Below are 15201 nucleotides of genomic sequence, written 5' to 3'. Positions count from 1 at the left end.
CCACCACGAAGTATCTCTCTGTACCGAAGTTCTTCCCCTTACTTCCCCTAAGACCTCTTTGGCCACTCTTAGGAAACAGTTCTTCATTCGTAACCAAGTCATGTCCGGATCCACCTCTCCATCCCAATCCGCTTCTTCAATTACCTTTTCTGTAAAAACCTTAGCTTTTGCATCCCTTAGGGTCCACCATCTTATCCTTGGTTCTTCTTGTCTAACTTTTTTCTTCGCCTTCTCTTTCAGACGAATAGTCATTACCAATAGCCGGTGTTGGGTGACCACACTCTCCCCTGGGATAACCTTACAGTTTATGCAACTTTGTCTATCTATGCTCCTTGTGAGCAGGAAGTCTATTTGAGTTGCATTTGCTCCATTCCGAAAAGTTATCAAGTGTGAATCCCTCTTCTTAAACAGTTCACAATGCAAATCACATATATTATAACATATAGAATCAAAATGAAAGCATAATAGTAGAACAAATACCTTCTGTCTAGGTACTTTTTATTGCAGCAACTTCTGTCTCAGAACTCTCAATTGCATCCTTGTCTGTTTTTGTCATTGTGTGATAGAGTACTTCAGTTCCTTTCCAAACATCTTCTTTCCTTAAGTAACTAACTGCTTTCCAATCATTTGTAATTCGCAGAACAAAACTGAATTCACTTAGGTTAGGATCCCAGTTCCATGCAATCTTCTGCAACATCTTTTTAGCCCGATCATGTAAAGAAACCTAGAAATGTACTTCCTTCTTAGCTGATTTAATGGCTTCAGTTGTGGTTCCTTCATAGTGGGACGTTCCCTTTTTTGTTTTTTTCTTCCAACGATCAAACATTTATTGAGTGAATTTGTAGTCATCAAACTCAACTTGTGCAAACTGGTTGAAATAAAGTTGCTCTCTGTCCACATAGATTATGATCTTTTTCTGCAAAACAAAAACGATAAAAGAACAATCGTCAATGGAAACCATTGAGATACACAAAAAAAAAAGGGTTTTAGGATTCACCTCTAATAAGGTGATGGAGCTTTTTATTTCTGAAGTACTTGCAAACTTCATAGCAAATTTCTGCATTATATCAAACTCCAAGTGTCATCTACTAGTAAAAAAGGTCACTTAGTCAACATACAACTTTTGCCGCACATAATTTTTAAAGATAACTTCAAGCTAGACTTAGTATGTCACTCCTCTAATACCCATGAATCAGTTTCACTACCATGATAAAAACAGCAACTCTTAAAAATCACATAACTCCATAGCTTAGAACTCTAACATACCTCAGCTTTATAGAAATTTTACTTGAATTATCAAATATAATATAAACCTATCTGTAAGAACATGAAGAAACTTTCAGCAATGGTTTCGTTTCACGTCTCCAAATCAAACCATAAAAACTACTGAATATGATTCATGTTACATGAGCTTCTCTTGGTTGTGACCTTACTTTCCATTAATGACATCTTCACTTTTCAAAAAAAAAAATATCATGCTCAAGTAAAAATCTATCGCTTATGAAACGCATACATCAAATTCACTACAACCAAAGAGAAAAGGCATGGATCATAAACCTGAAATCCGCATATCATCAATTTGCTCATACCTTAAATCTCGTCCAAAAATCCCATAAATCGAACATTTTTTTCCTTTCAACTTGTACAAATAAAACTTTGGATATAGCATGAGTTCAATCAATCTGATATAAATATATATTTATTTATGTAGTATGTAAATTAACACATATATGAAGTGTACTAGTTTGGCTGAATCACAACAGTAAACATTACATATTGTTTAAGTTTTCATGTATAACTGCAATGGAGATGTAGTCTTGATGATGATCATGATGACAAAGTAAAAAAGAAATCTCTCTTGATTATCACCATACAACCTATACCATAAATTACTTTTAAAAATACTTGCTTGAGTCAACATCTCACACCTATAACACCCAAGAATCAAGTTACCTACTCGTAATTAACACCATAGTTCACAATAATAGTCACTCCTCATAATCCCAAAGCAACATACCTCAACAAAAATTTGACTTGCGGCATCATATATATAATCATGAATCTATCCCACAGACCATAAAGAAATTTTCAACAATGATATTGTTTCGCATACTTCCATCACATTAGATTGTAAAGCTGCTAAACATAAATTTTCTTATTTGTAACCATACTTCCCAAACATTTGCTACAATAACAAAGGCGTGCAAAGCAAACTGTTATTTGATACTTAAGAAGAAAAATGGAAATAGTTTATTAGAAAAAATATTACTGATGATGCTAATGCTCACTTCGACAATAATTGATGTATTGCGATTTTCTTATGTACGTATTATGTACTGCTACTTTATGTTTCGTTAATTTAATTTAATGCCCCCTTTTCATTAAAAAATAAAAAGAAGTGTAGTTTAGAAATTAAGGATGCAGAATAACCTAACCTACCTCAATGTCCGCAACTGAGCTGCCGACATGGATTGCTATGAGAAACTGACGATCTCCAATTGTTGGAAATCCAGAAAGAAATGACACCAACTGATGCCTGGCACACTGTATACAAAAATATCATCTTGATCTTAACAATAAGCAAATCATTCACAAAGAAAAATTGCAAAACTACTCAAAGTGCATATTTAAACACATTATGTTTAGGGTTTAGGGTTTAGTCAATCTTACCTCTGTTGAGACGTGTTCGGTACATGCTAGCCGAGTGTTTCAACAGCTGAGCAAAAGGAATACGATTAGTCTACATAGATTATGTCATTATGATATTAAGCATAAATTTCACAATTTAAAATTTGAAATAAACATCTCTCACCTAAATTCTCCCAACATTCCAATGATTTTGAATGTCTCGATTCCACCTTTTATCAATGTTCATGCAAAACAAAAAGAGTTACAACAACAATACATTGCCCTTCAAAGATTCTACCACAATAATTTGAAAAGAAATTAATAACCAACGTGGTATAGCAGTACCATTTAGCAGTTGTGCCTGGTTTTCAGTGGTGATGAGGATCACTGAGTTTCTCTACGCAAATGATACAATTAGAAACAACAAATTAAAACAGGCGAGTAAATGTTCTTAACAGGAACAGGAAATTACTCTAAGCAGAGGACCTCTTTCTTCAATGATACTACAGTATTACAAGGCTAAGAGCAGAGCTTCACTTCCACTAATGTAACCAAAGTTTTGTAGATATCAAAAGGATCATTAGCATAACTATTTGGTTGTTTTCTAAAACTAATTGGAAGTGAGAGCTACTAACCACAATCTTCTCAGAAGCTTAGCGAATCCTATCAACCTTATCCCTAGGTAAGTATGTGATTTTAGTCAAATTCTACATAGAAACAATTCATTTAATATACAAAGAAAGTTTCAGCTTATTAAAAAATATCACTCCATATTGAAAAATCACAGATACCTCCTTTATTTGCGTCATTAAGTCAATGTAACTAATGATCCCAACATTTTGGAGGGTTTTGACATCTCCAGCATCAATACCATGTGAAATCATTAACACAAAAGTATATAGGTAATTCAAAGAATTAAAACACAATTGAAAATCACAATAAAAATGTATAGTGTTCAAATGCTTCTGATTAAACAGAGGAAGTAGACAAAAACGCAAGATTTTAGTTCAGCTTCACAATATTATAAGCAATATCAAGGTAACTATAGAATTATATGAAATTCCGATTTACAGTAGTAATAGGAATATCGGATGAATATATAGTATAGAATGAGTTGATTCGATGTTAGAAAACTGAGTTTCGTTTTAGTTTGCAAAATTATGCGACCAATTAATTCCGACATCGTACAAATTTCCTACTTTATTTCAAAAATCAAAACAATTGAGGAGAAACATAAACTACAGAAAATTATAAGAGGACGATGAAACGAAATTCTTTTGTATTGCGAAGAAATTAACCTAACTAAAATATTTTTTAGAGAATTTATGATTGACGAAAATTCACAGTGTCAATTCAACTTTCTAAACTCATGCGACTGATGCTAGTTGTTTTAAGAAATTCCTATTTCAAATTTTAGGATATTCGAAATAAATAATAAAAGCAGTTTCAATTTTTGAAGCAATTGTAACATGAAATGAAATAATAAACTCAAATTATTATGAACTGAACTTACATTGATCAATCACTGCAAAGAAATCCTCCTCCTCCTCTGCGATGCCTCCTTCACCGAACTGCAATTCTGCCATTGTAGAGATGGAGAAGCTTCAAGAATTTTTGAAATCAAGATAGAATTGGTAGAAAGAGAAAGAGAGGAGTAGAGAAGTAAGAGAGAGAAAGAGATTTGAAATTGTGATTGGTGAAAAATTTTAAATCATATTGAGGTCTAGTTGGTGAAAAATTTTGAATCATATTATCATGAGTACCAATAGTACAACATTATTGTTCAGTAATATAAAATAAGTACCCAGTGGAACATCTTATAAAAACTACTTGCTTACTAGTTACTTTATTTATCCCTACAAATTCATCAATTAGTCTTAAGTGCTGCATCGATTTGGTATCAGAGCCATACGGTTAAAGCTAAATTAAGTTGTTAATAATTAAGTAAAACTGGAGAATACTAGGCCCTCTACTAAGTGTAAGAAACCTGATTTTAAGCATTGTTATCATATTCCTGAAAATACTAGTTATTTTGGCCCAGTCCTTAATTATATAGTAGATCAAATTGGCGAATTTAGATCGGAAGTTGATAACATACATGCTCGTTGTATTAATATCGAAAATAAGATATCAATAACCACAACCGATCTTAATAAAAAAGTAAGCGACCTAAACAAACAGGTTAAAGAAGTTCAACTAGCCCTAACAAACGAAGTTAGGCATCAATTTGGAAAAGAAGTATCACCAAATAAAGAAAAAATTGTCCTATATAAATATAAATATCCTTTTCAAAATCTAGATAAAAATAAAAAGTTTACTGTAACACTCTCTAAAAGACCTACTAGTAACCAAGAAAATAATAAAGAAACTAAACATGAGCCCTCATCTTCAAGAGAAAACGCTAAATGAATTACAAGTCCTATCCGACAAAGAAGAAGATCCTAATAAGATTAACAAAATCATGAACTTAATTTCTATAAAAAGGGATTGCTTTTGATAATGAAATAGAGAAAAATAATTATGTTATTGTAAAAGAAGATTTATATCAACAAATGGGATTAATAAAGTTGAATGATCTAGAATTTCTACCCATAGAAGTTTTTCAACAAAAGATCGAAAACAAACTAGGTAAAAGTGTAATGGATAATAATGATGTTGGAGAAGAAATTATTAATGAAAATATTAATGTTAACAATGTTATCCAAAGACCTAGGTACCAAGGAGAAGGAACTTGCACACGACCAAGATACATACCAGGGAATACTACCCGATTTAGTGTCAAGGTTATGCCTACTCATATACCCAAACAAGAAGTGACTCTTGAACCCATAAGTCAAACTGGTTATAAACTTAAATTATACGGTGTAAGAGATAGACAAGACGTTTTAGATCAATGGAAGAAGAGTATGAGTGTGTACTTGTAGGGAATATTTCTAGCATTACCCCAAACTTGAACCCCACTGTGATCATACACTAAAGTACGGTGGTGTCCAAAGGGAAAGAAGATAGAGAAAAAGAGTCTCTAACAAGTTTTAGGAACTTGTAAACCGTTTACAGGGTGAAGGTTACACCCCTTGACGATTTAGGAGATCGTTAACTCCAATAGGTTTGGAACCATGACTGGTATTTCGGGGATGAAGGTACAAATCCAACCTAAAAGAGATTGAACCTGCCCTAATAATAGGCCTCTACTTTATTATGATCGTATTCATGTGCGCTTTCTGACTAACATGCAATCAATATGTTTACCCTAAACCTGTTTATCTATGTTGGTTGAATATTAATGCACAAACAAAACTATTATTGGCAATCACTTGAATTATAATCATATTAACCTAACTAAGATTATTAATTATCTTATTAAGCGTGATTACAAGTATAAATTCCCTTTAAACATGCATAAAAGGTGTGATCTAGGAATAACAATAAATAAACATCAAGCAACATAATAATCATCATAATAATAAATAATAATTATAATAAAAATAATTAACATCATCAAAATAATTATAAATCATAGAAATAATCATGTTCATGTTAAAACGTAATAATAGCAAGATCCTAGGCATGATACTAACACGATTAATAACAAACCCTAGCATGTCACTAAACAATAAAGATCAAATATTTAGCCCTAACATGATACTATTAAGAAAGACAATAAAAGGCATCATAGAAATCATAATTGACATTATATTCCTTACCCTAAACATGATACTAGGAACCTATTGTTGTCACCCTAAACATCAAATTAAGAAAAGCATCCTAACATGATATTAGGAATCAACATAACAACCTAAACATAATCTCTATATCATAATATCAATTAAACAATTAAAGCACTTACTTGGATGTCTCATATCTCTTTCTAATAACAAAATACACACGTTAGTAACTTTAAGGAAAATAATAAATCAAACAATTAAATTAAATAATAATTGAAATAGAGATTAGGGACCAAACCCTCATAAATTAAAACCTTTCACGTCTAGGGCAAAGGCAACTTCGAACAATGCATGGTGTTTCTAAATCTTGTGAATGCGGAATTTTGTAGAGAAAGCTTGAGAGAAAGAAGAGATTCTTGAAAACTAGAGAGAATAAGAAAATTAATTGTTGTTGATGATTGAAAACGGAGGTTTTAGGAGGCTATTTATAGAGAAAATCATCCGGATGAATAGAAAAACAAATCAGAGTTTCGACGAGAATAAAACACTATTGGCGCCAGACACTGAACATTAGCGCCAGGCGCTGAAGGTTAGCACCAGGCGCCAATCCGTAGCGTCAGGCGCTAATAGCCGTTTTTACGCATTTTCTTAATTTTGATAAAATTTAGCCGTATAGAAAGACAAAATCGTATTTTCCTTAAAAACACTTCTTTTATTCTGATTAACACTCCAAAAAGTCAACCAAAGTCAATTTATCAATGCTAATTATATTAGGAATGAAAAAAACCATCTAGATGAATCTAGAAGAATAAAATCAATTCTAATTGCACTAGGATAATAAATCCATATTAGGCCCTCCTCTAGATCATTCGGCCGCACATAAAAATCAAACCGAGCCCAGTTTAGTAATTTAGCCATAACTTCCTCATTATTCATCGGAATTGGCCTTATAATATATCGTTGGAAAGCTCTTTTCAAACCCCATCCAACTACACTATTTTTTTACCCTTGCTATGGACCAAACCAAACTGGATTGGCTGTTTTCTTAAAATAGGTTTTCAAAACAGAGAGAAAGAAAAGAAATAAAAAAATCCACAACACTATACTTTCAACACTTTCACCTCATTCGATTATGATTCGACGCGAAAGGTACTCATCACTGGGTTTGGTTTTATGGAGACACTAATAGGTGTCTACAATACTTAATTTAAATACTGAATGGACTTTAGAAAATTTCTTGAATTATATTGAACATAGTCTCTACGGCTGTGTAGAAGACTGGTACGATGGAATGGATGAAGAAGTAAAAACTGCATTAAGAGCTAGTGAATCACCTACTAGAATGTTTAGGCAATTATGTCAATATATTACGTTAAAGTTCATTGGTCCTAGAGCCGATCCTAATGAGAAACAAATGGAATATCAAAGAAAGTTAAGTAATTTGTCCATCTGTAATATGAAATATGTTGATGATTACATTATGGAATTTGAAACATATTATTATAAAATTGGTGAAAATGAAACAAATCTTAGAATGTTCCATGACAAATTACCCAGTCCTCTTAATGAATAAATTAGTGAAAAATATCAAGAATGGAGAGAGATATTTTTAGCTAGGGATGCCCTAGGTAACAAAATTGCTTTCCTTAGAAAGTGGATTTAAAAGAAGTGTAGAGAGGTTGCAGGAACTCAACAAATGAAGACACAATTTCTCACTTGTTGGGATTCCCCAAATAACTATGGATGTGAAAGAAAAAACTATAATAAAAGAAGAAACTATAAGAAAAATAAATTTGACTGATCAAGAGGAGAAACCTATAAGAAGAAGTATTATAAACATAAATATAGAAAGCCAAATAGGTTTTTCAGAAAGGCAACATATTGTCCTGAGAAAAAAAAACATGCAACTGTTGGTCTTGTGGAGAACTAGGACATTATGCTAATGAATGTAAGAAAACTAATCATAAACTAATGGAAGCCTTAGGAAGTTGGGATTACATAGAAATACCAGAAGACGAGGCTTTAGAATTTGCTTTAAGTAATAATAAAGGAATAGTAGAAATCATAGAAGAGGAAAATGAGTATAATGAAGAACCTAAAGTTAGTGATAAGTTTGAAGATGAAAATTATGAAGAAATAAATAACATAATGGAAGGAGAAGAATTAGAAAATTCAGAATCAGATGACAATAAGGAAGATAAAAGCAAAATGACAATAGGTCAACTAAAAAGAGTTGAGTATTTGTTTGAAGATAACGACCTAGATCAAGTACACAAAGAAAGCTGGAATTTTCCACATATTACTAAAGATAAAATATTTAAAACTTCTTTCTTTAAAACTAGAACTAAATATGTATGTGAAGAAATGGAAGGAAGCATAGTAATCGAAGATTGTGAACAAAAGGCAGCCAAAATTAATATCATAAACTGGAAAAGTATTAAAAAAACATAAAGAAAAAGGAAATTGTAGCTATATTTGTATTGGTGCAGTACAATTATACATAACTCCTATGCAAGATTTTGGCAAGCATGTTAAATGCTTGAGTTTTATTTGTGATATTAGACATAAAGAGTTTTATGATCAAATAATTAGTGGTATCACATGTAACTTAAGTCAAGGAACGGTAAGCTATATATGTTAACCTAGATATTATGTGAGCTTGGAGGATTCCTTTACGTCAAAGTTTTTAGCTATTAAGTTATTAAAAGAAGGAGTGAAAATTCATAAAGGAACATGACCCATACAACTAAGATGGAAGGTGGTTTATAAGTTGGTAAACACTATAGACTCATCTTTTAAGAAACAAATAGTTGATGCTCAGAAATATGATCAAGGAGGATGTCCTAAGAAGAAAATTACACCTATAAAGGTAAATCCTAATGAAATTGAAACTGAAAAAACTTGGGAGGAACACTAGTAGAAAAATAGCAATAGGCAGCCCCCATATGGCACCAGTTCAGGCCAAACCCGTGGCCAAAACCGGTCTAGAAATGGGCGGGATTTTAGAACAAGAGAAAAGGCATCTCTTTGGCTTGAACCGGTGCCCAAAATTAAAAAGGCACCGGTTTGAACCGGTGCAAATTGAACCGGAGCCAAATTCAAAAAAAAAAAAAACGCGGCTTTTCTTCTCCTTCCTCTCTTTCTCTTTCATTCCTTCCTCACTGTTTCATTAGATTGAGCGAAAAACGGCCTTCAATCCTTCCTCTCTCTCCCTCCACCACAGCCGTCACCTTCACCGGTGGCCACCAGAGGTGTCAAAAACCACCTTCAATCCTTCCTCTCTCTGTTTTCCCTTTCTTTCTCTTTCAAATTAAGCTGCTGCCCTACATATAGTTCCTCCACCTACATAGTTTGAAAACAACATCCACCGCCCTGAGGTTGCTCCTCCACCGAGCCGCGCCACCCCCTGAGGATCCTCCACCACCGAGCCGCGCCACCGGCCTGAGGGTCCTCCTCCATTTGTCGTGCCCTGCCCTGAGTCTCCTCCTCCATATGCTGCCCTCCTTGTCTCCTTCCGTTCAAGGTTTCCTTTTAATTTATTTGTTTTTTTTACATTATTTTCCAATTATATACTTATATATATTAATTTGTTTTGCATTTTGAACCATTGTTAGTAAATTAAAATTTAGATTTGAATATAATTTTTCTCAATTTTGGGTTTGAATATAATTGGGAAATTGTAAAAATATTAGAGATTAGTAACCTTGTTACTCAATTAGTTTGATTTTATTATGTTTTAATGGTTAATTTAATGTGTTTTGGTGGATAATTTTGAAATAATTATATAATATATATTAACCTTGGTAATTAAATAGGTGAAATTTGGTATGTTACTTTTAATGGTTAATTTGAAGTTGTTTTGATGGATTATTTTGAATAAGTTAGAGATTAGTAAACTTTGTTATTAAATTAGTTGAATTTTGGAATGTTTACATGGTTAATATTAAGTTGTTTTGATGGGTATATTTGAATAAATTTGAGATTATTAACCTTGCTTGTTACTAAAGTAGATGAATTTTGGAATGGGTGCATGAATGGTTACTTTTAAGTTGTTTTAATGGGTAATTTTGAAAAAATTAGAGATTATTAACCTTGTTAGTTTAGCAATTGTTAGTTCGATGAATAATGTGTTTTAGCTTATAAATAAATTAGTGAACTGACATGTTATGAGAAAGATATAGTACATACCTAATATTTAACTTAATTTTTGTTTATTGTTTTTTTTTTTAATAGATTTGTGAATTGAAGCACGAGTTTAGCTTGAGGACTACATATTGAGCTCAAGTGGGTAGTTGTTATATTGGTATGACTTATCAACTTTACTTAGTTATATTTCTTTCTATTTATCCATTTAATAAAAGTTTATTCACGAAATTGCAACTTGTGTATTGTTTAATTGCAAATAAATACAACAATATATAGAATACTTGCATCATTATATGCCTAGATACCCGTTCAAGGCTTTCTCATTAGGAGAAAGTCTTGAATAGTCCCTGGTTGGGACTGTTCTTGAATATGTACTCTCATTTAGGTGGTGAATGTATGTTTTCTTTTCGATTTTAAGGAACATCTTGGCTTACCATTTCCTCACTATGTTCTATGGGTACATATGTGGGTAATTAATTATCTACATCGTGTACTTGGAGAACTAGGGGGAAATGCTGCCAGATTTTCCATAAAATTGGAAAGTTGACATACATTCACTAGTGAGAGTAGACATTCAAGGATGGGTTAGGTTGGAGTGATAAGGACCCTTTGGAAACATGCATTTTTTCACTATATGATTGGTCTATTCACGTTTTGTACTTGAATTTGATTTACACAAAATATGTAGCAATCACACATTATTCATTATATGTTGCTATATATGTTTAGAGACAATTTACTAAATGGAGAAGGATCGTGGTTGGATGTATGGTAGGCGCGATACATTGGAATTTCAGAATGGGGTTCAAGAGTTTTGCGAGAGGGCTTTAGCTTATCAACGCAAACCGGGTGGCAAAGGCCTTTATTGTCCTTGTTTTGATTGTAATAATTTGAATGTGGTCGATAGTGATGAAATCATTAAAGATCATGTATTATGTCGTGGGTTTAGGCATTTATACAATGTGTGAATTTGGCACGGAGAAAGTGGAGAGTACAGTGGGGATCTTGATCGGAATTATGTGCGTGTTAGAAGCAATGAGATTCATGTGGACGAGGAATACGAGAATGATGACTATAATGTTGATAATGGTGAGGATGGAGCCGATGATGATCAGGTGGATGAGGTCGAGGATGAACAAGTGGATGAGATGTTGCATGGTGTTGAAGGTGGAGTGTTTGAGTTATTATCGGAGGCTTCCAAAAAGCCTTTGTATCCCGGGTGCAAAAAATACTCCAAACTATCGGCCGTGCTTACACTTTTCAATATTAAGTCGAAGCATGGGTGGACGGACATCAGTTTTACTTCTTTGTTGACCGCATTAAGTGATATGTTGCCTGATGGGAATGAAATTCCTTAGTCTTACTATTACAAAAAGCTCATGTGTCCCTTTGGTGTGGAGTATAAGAAGATACTTGCATGTCCTAATGACTGTATTCTGTATCAAAATGAGTATGAACAATTGCAGGAGTGTCCACGATGCAAGCGGTCGCAATACAAGCGCATGAGTTGCAATCCTGGCACGGAGGGACCTCCTGCTAAGGTGTTATGGTATCTTCCCATTATTCCAAGGTTTAAGCGTATGTTCTCAATACCAAAAGACGCTAAAAACTTGAGGTGGCATGCAGAGGGAAGAAAGAAAAAAAGAATGCTGAAGCATCCAGCTGACTCTCCACAGTGGAAGAACATTGATTTGAAGTTTGAGGAATTTGGTGATGAAGTCAGAAATTCAAGGCTTGGGTTGTGCACGGACGGGATGAATCCATTTGGCACTCTTAGTACCCAACACAGCACATGGTCGGTACTTTCAGTGATTTATAGTTTGCCTCCTTGGCTGTGCATGAAACGTAAGTATGTAATGCTTTCATTGCTAATACCTGGTCCTAAGCAACATGGAAACGACATAGATGTTTACCTTGCGCCGCTTATTGACGACTTAAGAAAGATGTGGGACGAAGGGGTTTCCGTTTTCGATGCTCATCAGAACGAGATGTTCACATTGCGTGCAGCCCTTATGTGGACCATGAATGACTTCCCTGCATATGGAAACTTGTGTGGGTACATGGTCAAAGGGAAAAAATCATGCCCCATATGTATTGATGACACATCAAGCGTATACCTGACTCATTCTCACATAGATTTCTACCTATGGACTCGAAGGTTCCTTAGGCGTGATCACTCGTACCGTAGGCAGAAAAAGGCTTTCGATGGAATCGTGGAAGAGGATACTGCGCCTAGACCATTGAATGGTGCTGAGATTAGTGCTCGGGTGAAAGGGATACGAACGGTGTTTGGAAAATCAGAAAATATTGTGGTCTCAGCTGCTCTGTTTAAGAAAGAATCAATCTTTTGGAAGCTTCCGTACTGGTGAGAACATGACGTTAGGCATTGTTGACAGGGGAAAGTCGTATCCCCTAATAAAAAATAATTACCTAAATCACTAGCTAAGGTAGATAGGGAAGTAGGGTCGATCTCCACAGGGAAACAAGTCTTTTTACTCCTAATAAATTATTATAATCTAAATTATTTGAGTAACCAATATTTATAATTAAGTATGAAACTAAACTACAAAGAATAAGAGTAGGGAGAAAATGATATATAAAGGGATCTAGGGCATAGGTTCACCAATAAATAATACTCCAGGGTAAAATAGGGTAATCAATCATTGACAAGGCATAGATAACATGATCAACAGGCTCTCGCAATTTATTAATCAACATAGATCTAACAGGCTCTCGCAATTTACTAGATCTAAGCTCTTATTGAAAATAGCCTTTAATATCAAATTAACATCTGCTCGATTCATCAATTTAATATCATGATTTACAATTCATTGGAACGTATTTTTGAATTTTTTTATTTTTTCAATTTATTTTGTATTTTTATATATAAAGAAAGCAATAAAAACTACACTAGGAAAACAAAAAAAATCTAACCTAGAAAGCAAATAGAAATAGAGAAGGAAGAGAATTTCCAAGAGAAAGAACACCCCCCCAAGCCAAATCAAGCAATGCCCTCATTGACTTAGGAGAGTAGCCTACTCCTCATCCTCATCCATCCTAGAGTACCCCCCACCGTGGCTAGAGCCACCACCACCATACCCCGAACCACCGGCATAGTAGTTAGGGTCTACATTCCCCCCAAACCCACCAAAAGGAGCATCGGTCCCATATCCATGGACCGATGAATAGTCCACATAAGTACCGAAGGCACTTGGGTCCGTGTAACCCCCTTGGGGGTATTGGAACCAATCAGGGGCAAGTGAATCGGGGGGAATAGCCCCCCGACGAGCATAATCATCATACATGGGGTATAAACCCCGCCCTAGGTTCCTCTCCACAACCCCAACCCTAGCATCTAGGGCTCCTACCCTAGAGTCCAAATTCCTAATCATACCCTCCATCCTCCCTTGCCCACTCTCTATCCGATCCAATTGGCTTCTAAAAGCCGAAAAGTCATATGGAGCGTTAGGGTCGATGTTGTAGTTGGTTGAGGAAGTGGGAATGTTTTGTGTGTAGTGTTGGGGTGATGGTTGGTGGAAATGTTGTTGTGGTGAAGGAGGTGCTTGGTGGTGTGCTTGGGCCTCCCCTTGGTCTCCTAAATCAAAGGTATAGGAGGGAAGACCCTTCTCGAATTTGGTCAAGGCCGGGTTAGGCAAGGTGAAGGCGTTATCTTTCCTACCTGACTCCCTATGAATTACCCACCAAGTCTCACCCCCTATCACATTTATCCAGTTAAGGCCTTCTAAGTAGGGTGCGTCCATTAGGGTTGGTCCGGCTACCTTACCATCATCACTAGGGGTCCAACTAAGGTATTTGACCGCAATGTGGGTTACTAACCCACCAAAGTAAATTGGGACCCTAGACCTACCCGATTCGGCCGCATTGGCCACCCTCTGAAAGTGTTGGGCCATCCTATGAACTATGTTAAGCTTGTCACTCTTAGGAATCATGTATGATCCTAATAATTCTAGTTCATCTCTCCTCACATTAGCCGGTTCGTGCCTCCCAAAGATGGTGAGGCCAACAAACCGTTGCCAAAGTTTTGGCACGGGATGTTGAATCCAAGTGCCCTTGGCATGTTGGAGGTTTAAGTTAGGATTCCCTGTTAAAGCACGGTAGACAAAAGTAATGTTGTCTTGGGGTGGTTCAATTGGTCTACCGGCTTTCAATTCAAACAATTTACCAAAATCCTTCAAAGACAATCTAATATCTTTATTAAACAAACGAAATTGAACATGAGAGATTTGAGCATTTGATTTTATGACGTTAAAACTAGAAATGAATTCTAAAGTCAAATAATCATATGTATCATAATGTAATTGGAACAAACCACTCATGCCAATTCCCTTGAACAGTTTTTCAACATATTTATCAATTCCTAGTCTAGAAAGCGTGGGGTGATGAATAAAACGGGTAGGAATTACCTGCCGTGTGACGAGGTTAAGCATCCTCTGCCTTTGCTCATGGGTGGTGATGACCACCCTCTCCCACCCCGGAATTTGCAGCTCCGGGTCAATGGTAGGTGCTTGTTGCCTCGATCCTTCACCCCTAACAGTCCTAGACCTCTTGAAAGCCATTTTTGTGTAAAAGAAGGTAGGAATTAAAGCTTTCTCTCTCTTAGGGTTTGAGAAGAAATTGAGAGAAAGTGTTGAAAATTCAGTGTAGATTGTAGAGGAAGATGAGAGGAGTTGGAAAATGTAAGAATTTTTAAGTTTGGATGGAAGAATTGGAAGAGATCTTGGATTGAAGTGTGAGTTGAGGG

At 35.0% G+C, this 15201-nt stretch overlaps 1 long non-coding RNA gene across 1 annotated transcript; it reads right to left on the bottom strand.

Annotated features, from left to right (window-relative positions):
- Positions 1 to 2387: 2387 nt before the first annotated feature.
- LOC145634930 (uncharacterized) lies at positions 2388 to 4312 on the bottom strand. The gene is made up of 5 exons (XR_014113691.1): positions 4142 to 4312; positions 2974 to 3025; positions 2813 to 2858; positions 2671 to 2716; positions 2388 to 2544 (listed from the first exon to the last, which is right to left on the bottom strand). It is a non-coding gene; the product is annotated as an uncharacterized LOC145634930 (long non-coding RNA).
- Between the last annotated feature and the right edge of the window lie 10889 nt (positions 4313 to 15201).

This window comes from Chenopodium album, chromosome 6 (assembly GCF_948465745.1).
Source record: "Chenopodium album chromosome 6, dcCheAlbu1.1, whole genome shotgun sequence".
In the NCBI taxonomy this organism is placed as follows: Eukaryota; Viridiplantae; Streptophyta; class Magnoliopsida; order Caryophyllales; family Amaranthaceae; genus Chenopodium; species Chenopodium album.
This window is presented reverse-complemented; position numbering and strand designations above follow the sequence as displayed.